General features: G+C 40.2%; 1 long non-coding RNA gene across 1 annotated transcript in view; it reads right to left on the bottom strand.

The window, feature by feature from the left end:
* Nucleotides 1-7,768, bottom strand: part of LOC144195818 (uncharacterized) — a 57,993-nt gene that overhangs the window by 16,702 nt on the left and 33,523 nt on the right. Inside the window, exons 5-6 of the long non-coding RNA XR_013326164.1 lie at nucleotides 6,277-6,425; nucleotides 76-180 (exon numbers count right to left, since the gene is read on the bottom strand). This is a non-coding gene — a long non-coding RNA (uncharacterized LOC144195818). The remainder of the gene's footprint in view (nucleotides 1-75; nucleotides 181-6,276; nucleotides 6,426-7,768) is intronic.

Here is a 7,768-nt window from a genome sequence, read left to right as displayed (position 1 = left end):
TCCCCCCACAAAAATAATAATACAGTTAGATGAGTGTATTTTTACAAATATACACAGTGTATTAATACTGCTTACCTTGAGTATCATGATCCAAAGCGAAATGTCTCCAGTATATTTAAAGTGACAGGTATGACAAGAAAGTTTTGAACTGAAGCACACCAAGTGACAGCCGGCAGGTTCCTGCAAAAAAAAAAAATGTAAATAAGAGATGGTGTGGAATGTGTATCTTCTTAATGGATTAAGACTCTAAGATGATTAACTCTGTGCACGCCTGTTTACGTCTCATCTCATTTCCGCCTTACATATTTAATGGCAGTCCTGCCAGTATAAGTTAAAACAAATTCAACATTCTATATAAAAAATACCATCTGAAATAAAATGTTTTTGTTTTAGTCCATAACGATTCCCCCTCGGTGGCCTCGTGATTGTGGTTGCCCATTTCATTGCGATTGGCTGCCTGTCCTCCGCCTGTCTCCCGATTTGGATAGATTCCAGCACCTCCCGCGGTATGGAAAATGAATGCATGCAATGTAAATGAACTATTTGTAAAAATGCAACTTTACATTTCAAAGGCTGCAGGATTAGGATGTTTATGTTATAAAATACTCTGAGGCCTAACATTAAGATCAGGAGTTTGCGGTGAAAAAATGAGGAAAAAATTGCTTTCAGGTAGGACTCATTTGTTCTACAAAGGTCTTGGAGTTCATCCCATAATGCAATGTGGTCACCAATCTAGCACATTGTAGTATATGAACATAACCTTTCGTGTCAAATTTTGTAGGTGTGTCTTATTATCAAGAAATTACATAAACTAATTATATAGTCTCTTTTGTAGGAGAAACCTTTCACACAAGAAAAATTCCAATTTCTTTTTAACAAACAACTCACTGTTTAAGCCAGGAGTATCATGACACACTACCTGTCTGTCAGGTTTGACCAACCTCCTTCCTGGAAGGATGGGCAAGTGCTCACAGGTTTTTAGCTACATACTTGGTGAAGTGCCGGTTGCTATTTAGTTTTTTGCGCATCCTCTTGCAAACGTAATACCTTGACTCATCTCGAGATTAAAAGATGTTGTTTTGCCTCGAGACGTGTCTGGTTTTGGTGAGTTATAACACGGCTGGGAAAAGTGGTACCCTGTTTTTTGCGAACATGCCTGGTGGTCACCCTCAGATGTACAGGACACGCTGACAAAGAGGCCTTGGGGTATTGGCTCTGGTCAAGATGTATGGTGACGGACCTTTTCCTTCAATGGGCTCCTCTGCGTGGCAGCCATGCCGAAAGGGGAGGGAACTTTGTGGTTGCTTGAGAACTTGTGTGTTTCCCAGCCAACGCACATCCAAAGAATAACAATTTCACCCGCCATGAAGACCATCCATGGAGCCGTGGGGGTCGTGTCCAAAAAGCTGGGCCAAACACTTTCCTCTCATGCAGCTTTCTGTGTACTCCTATAAATACATCTCATATTTGTATAGTGGCGATATGCATCTTTGGGAAAATACCACAATGTTGACACGGGAGCACCCTGCGCACACCCCTACTGCCCTGCCTCCACCCACTTTCTCGCCGCTGTTGAACTTTTGAGATGAGAACGGCGAGGACGGAGAAGCACAGAGAAATGGAAGGAGATTGGGAGTAAAAGAAGTGTCTTTTGGGGGCCTCCACGGTCTTTAAGCCACTATGGTATCCACCAGAGCCCTCACATACACTCGGCCTCTAAAGGGCTTTTGTCCTGAAAAAGAAGGGCTTGGCTAAATTGGGGGTGCTTGCGGATTGACGGGTGCAGTATATTTGTCTCCCACGTCTCCAGCATCGGAATGGTGAACTTTTTTTATGAACTAGGCGGGGTGTCGTGAGGAAGGGGCAAAATGGGCTCCCATTTTTTGAGGGGGAAGAGGGAACTTTGGAAATCTTCCAAACATTGCCTTTTTGCTTTCAAAGAAAGCTCACTTGTGTAAATGTGCTCTTTGTCCCTTGGCTTATTGTTTGAATACCATTGTGGACTTTTTGTGAGGAGCTCACTGGGGCCGGCAGGCTCGTGGTGGGACAGAAGGGGCCTCTCTCTGAATGACTCGGAGCTTGGACAACGGGGTTTCGGAAAAGGTATCGTTCAGGATCGAGCGCCTATGAGCCGTGCGTGATTCCACATGGACAAGAGTTTCCGAGTTGACAAATACAAAAGTGCTGGGCGCTATTTCAGTGCGATTAATTAAGTTTCTAAAGTTAAAGGCCAATTGAGACTGCAAGGGTTGTGTAGACTTGTCTCCAAGATGATTACCCCATTGTTGGGCCCTTTCAGTTAATAGAAACAATATGAAAACAGCCGGGCTCCAGCCCTCTAGAAAGGGATTTCCTGATAGTGTTGAATGGCTGGAGTGCCTCACTGAAGGCAATTCATGACTTCCATCTGTCCTCTCTCGCTTTCTTTCTGGCGGAGAAGCAAGCAGGTGGAAAGGAAGCCCAATTCATTTGCATGTTTGGCCCATTTATATTTATACAGTTCATGGTGGTCTGTCACCAGGTTCATTATTTTTTTGTAGTTTCAACATCCTAGGATATTATTAAAGTTACTGCTCTGTTTAGCTTTTTTATGGCGGTTGTACTGCTTTGGCAGACATTTCAGTGTGTGTATATACATTTACATATATACGTATTGCTTATATAGTTATGTAAATATATATATATATATATATATATATATATATATATATATATATATATATATATATATATATATATATATATATATATATATATATATATATATATATATATATATATATATATATATATATATATATATATATATATATATATATATATATATATATATATATATATATATATATATATATATATATATATATATATATATATATATATATATATATATATATATATATATATATAGTCACAAATATACATTAATGCAGCAACAGGTGCAAGTAGTTACACAGAGCAGAAGCAGACTTACATTCAAATTCAATGAGGATAATCCTTTGAGGATAACTAAGGCCTAGTAAATCTCCCACTCTCAATGTCACAACAGTCTCGTATAGTTTTTGGAGCTTGGTTCTCATGTATTTTCCTCAAGTAAATCCCCAGCCCAATGGTATTGGTCTACTTGTTTGCGTCTGACTCTGTTGCCATCTCTTGCTATCTTGCGACCTCTCTTTTCACTAAAACCATCACGCTCAACATTCACATGGGGGGCTTTCTGTGAGAAGGTGATTGAGCATGGTACCCTACCCCGACCCTGTCCTGCTTTGTGTGGGGACGTGTGCCTGTGTCAGGCGCAACAATTAGTGGGGCGCGTCCCCTATCATTAATCACAAACAGTCGTGGATCTCAGTCGAGACCTATGGTAGCCTGTAGCTCTGCTGATTGATAACTTGTTGCGCATGGGACATAACGTTACACACACTTCCAGTGTGATTATGTGTGTTTATTCCTGTGCTTCCTCCGTGACCTTTTCCTTGACACATTTCATCCACCTGCCACAACACTGGGTACTGAATTCTACAAAAAGTAATTACAATGGCACTTGTCAATGGACACACATTTTTCTTTTGCTGCAAATACTGAAAACTATAATTAATTGTTAGTTATCAATGGACAAAAAATTCTCTTTTGCTTCAAATACTGAATGTGAAATTGTTAGTTTTAGGACTATTTTGCTCTTATGTAGTATATGGATAAACCTTGCTATAGTACGCATTTATTAGTTTCTGAGAATATATTAGACTTAAAAATATTCTATATACAACATAAAAAAATAAATTGAAATATCAAGCAAATATTTTCGTTATTTTCTGATTACAATAGAATTTTCTTTTTTATTGTACTGATCTTCATGAGACAAGCAAACACAATGACGTCCATAAAGAGTGAAATGTGAGCCATATATAAATATCGAGTGTCTGTTTTTATCTGTGTCACGGATGAATATGATGTCATCCATTCATAGAAATGTAACAAAATGTGTTCAATTTCATCATTGCACATTTCATGCAGACTGTTGCGTCATATTGCATTTTTGTATTAAATTGGCAAAAACAAGTAATGTGTTCCAGGTTGGGCTTATTAAATTCTAATCTTAGTGCGGAGTTGCTTTTCACCACATTTTTCTTTCATTCATTGAACATATTATTATTCTCAGAGGGAAAGTGCACCTATTCAAAGGGTAAGATAGTGCCTTGCCTAAGAGCACTTTGAAAGGTAGCAAGCGAGCAAACACATCAGGAGTTGCCATTTATCTGTACATTTGTCTCTAGCAGAACTGGAACCTGTGACCCTGTGACACTCAAGGCTAAACGATGTGCCTCTGCTGTCCCATTTCTGCAAATGCACCGTAAAAGAGGACAAATATGAACCTGACCTCCTGTGGGTAAACTCTCCCTCATTTACCGTTCCACTCAGAGTGGCTGGATCAATACTGTGGAAAGATGTTAAATATTTGTCATCCGACGATCACACGTCGGCGAAACAAATCAATGAATGCTAGGCCAGAATGAGACAGGACGCCGTGCTTGTGTATCAACTTCCTTGGGGGAAACGAAGGAATGAGAAAGACACCAAGAAAAAGATTCCGATTTGTGGCTCATGGGGGGGAAGGCCACTTTCTCTCCTGGGTGCTGTTTGTCTGTTTTGTAGATGGGGTCGGTAAGGAAAATAATGAGAAGACTTAGAAGCGGGGCAGCATCAAATGAGATTGACATCCCCTTGTTTGCTTTTATCTCCACTGTATGTGCACATGTTTACGAAGGAAATACATACTGTAGAGCCTGGCTATTTTTATGCTTTCACTTGATGCCTCCCATCAGCGCACAAACACACACTCGCGCCTACTATATACGGACATATAGCGCACACGCATTGCTCAGTATGCTGACCACTCTCACACTGTCTTTATTTAATGCATAATGATTTTTGGGGGGCTACTCTCTTCTCACATACACACTCACAAGCTTTCTCTCCTCACGCTCTCTGTGCTTTAGAATAACAAAGGGAAAAAAAGCAGCCAGATGGCAGCTCATGCCTAATATAAAATCAATACACTGCCTCGAAGAGAAGTGAGTAAGGAAAAAACTTCAGTCTTGGTGGGAGGGAAAGATGGTTCCAATATTGGTAATGGCAAAAGTAAGCGTTTTGGTCTTTTCATTTTTAAATCCTTTGACTGCAAACCACACACACACACACACAAAGGCAAAGGCAACACACAATTCAAATAGTCTCTCCAACTTCATAGTAGTCCTTGGTCTTCTTCACAGTGTGTCCCTGCAACTATGCACAGATGTCAGCACATCTGATTGGGACACAAATTGAGGGGGCTGCTGGGTTGAGCTAAGAGCTAGCCTTTGAAGAAGGAGAGGACTAAGGGCTATTGAGAATACATTAGGCTAATGATAATTGGCGTAGTGAATAAGCACTGAGTGACAATAAAGGGAGGCGGTGTGCGGGAGGGGACTATTTAACAGATGCAAAGAGGTGATACGTTACAAGGTAATTTGATTGACAGCAAGATGTCAAAAGTTGTCGGGAAAAAGTATCAGATACTTTCTCAGATATGTCTGTTTTTTGTCATTGTTTTCCCATTTGAAAAGTTTTGGCTCGTACAAAGAAATTGGAGAAATATGACAAATATAATTCATAAAATTGGTGCTGTAACTTTTAATTCTTTAAAGTTAACTTACACTTTTTTAAAAAGTCATTTAATTTTTTTATTTAATTTATGACTTTACAAGTGGGAGTGGATGGATTGTATTTCCACATTAATTTAGATTCTCTTAGTCTGATCTTTACATTTTAACGGATGATGTTAAACATGAAAGTGGAGAAACTAAGCAAATGGGGGGGGTCAGAAATGTTTATGTTAAATTCTTGGATGTTTTACATCAATATTTTTTATTTCAGAGAACCCAGGTGATGCAAAGAATGTGTTTAAAGAAGAAAAAAAGAAAAAAGTACCATGTTTTGCGGGAACATTAGAGGCCATCCCATGCTTAGTGGGCTTGCTTGCTTGGGTGACAGATAGACCAGGGAGAGAGGGGACAGAACACTGTTTAGCTGATAATTAAGGAGGGTTTATCTTAATTTGAGCTGTTACTCCCTGTCCTCAGCTGTGATTTATGAGCCCTGCACCCTTGCTCTGGCCCTAACACCAGGAACAAGACAAAGGTATTGCTTCCTTTCAAACTAAACTCCCCACACAGAAACTTTTCACACCTGAAATTAGTTTTTTTTATCTTATTGTACATTGTTTGAGTAATAACTTACCATCTTTAGTGTTTTCTAAGGAAACAGCTTCTGTAATTAGAGTTGTAATGGCCCATGGGCTTGCGTCATGTGGTACTGAGTTGTGTTGACTGCCGCAAATCAAAGCGGTTCCTGTCATTCCCTTTAAATGTGACGTCATGGGGACATCTCTGTGGAGAGAAGGATGCAACAAATGTTTAATGACCGGAGTATTGTCAATGCAACTAAACAATTATATCAAGGGACATGAAATTGAAGACAAGGCTTTGTAGTACCACGGATGTTAAAAAGTCAGAGGAACCAAGCTGATAATGTTTACTAATGCGGTAAAAAAAGCCAAGCTATATTCATTTTGAACACTCGGCTCTTTGGGATAGCTCTCTACCAACCAAGTGCTAATGAATTTGCAGAAAAAACTACCAAACTATCTCCCAACTAACTGTGCTTTTTGTATCTGTGCTGCGATAAATTGAATGCACGGGTCAAAATGTACATATAAAAAAATTAACTTGATTTTACTGAAAGCATCTTCATAAAATAAAGAGCATTAGCTGACCAAAATCTGCCCCCGTCATGCATTATTGACCCCCATTCTTCACAGACCAATGCTGGTGGCAATGCATGATAAAAGCTTTAACTTCTTGTTGGCTGACCCCAGAGAGAAAGAGAGAGGGGATTGAGTTCCTGTGAGGTGGATTGACTGCAGGCAAGAGTTAACTCGATCTTCAGCTGGGCGGGGTGCAAGGGTGAAGAGGGGGCAGGGTGGGGGAGGAAGAGAGGGTTCGTGCGGCCAAACAATGCCAGCCACTGTTCTATCCCATCACCCCCTGGGGTTACAGAGGAGAAGACATGCTGGTGCAACCTCATCTCCTCCAGTCGCCTCTCACACATAAAGGCTGGGGATTTCTCCATTGCTATGACTCGGATGTTGTTTTTAACCAGATGGTGGGCAGGTCCTGTGGCCACCACTGCTTTGGGCTGTGTCGTAATAATCCCACAGGTATTTTGCTGCAGGCAGGGACCTTCACACCTCTGTCAAAATAGCAAAAACTGTGCAAGTGAGCTTCAGGGTTTGTAAGCCAAAATGATGTCATTCTTTTAGTCACGTTTTTTTTTTTTTTTGCTGTTGAAACTTGTTGCTCTGCATTCAGGAGATGTTTCTAAAATAGTTCAGATCTAGTTTTCTTTAACTGGAACTTTTTAAGTGAGGATGGTGATAGGTTTGAGGGTTACATGCTTGGTGAGATGTGCAATGGAGATGTGTCCAGAGCTGGAGGTTCGCACGGTGACCCTTAAACTTTGCATGTCTTGTTTGTGTTTTCAACAGGGGCCTCCTCCTTTCACTTATCTTAAATTCACAGGAAGTGAATGCTTACACTCAGGGAATGCACGTGTTTGTGTTTCAGGTTACCTGTGCAGTATCCACAGATAGTGGGGCCATCAAAGAATTGATGGACAAATTTCTTCAACGAACTTTAGATAAGGATTACTTTTCATGGGAATTTACAATTTG

Source organism: Stigmatopora nigra, chromosome 4 (assembly GCF_051989575.1).
Source record: "Stigmatopora nigra isolate UIUO_SnigA chromosome 4, RoL_Snig_1.1, whole genome shotgun sequence".
Taxonomy (NCBI): domain Eukaryota; kingdom Metazoa; phylum Chordata; class Actinopteri; order Syngnathiformes; family Syngnathidae; genus Stigmatopora; species Stigmatopora nigra.
The sequence above is the reverse complement of the archived record's forward strand: the minus strand, read 5'-3'. Positions and strand labels throughout refer to the sequence as shown.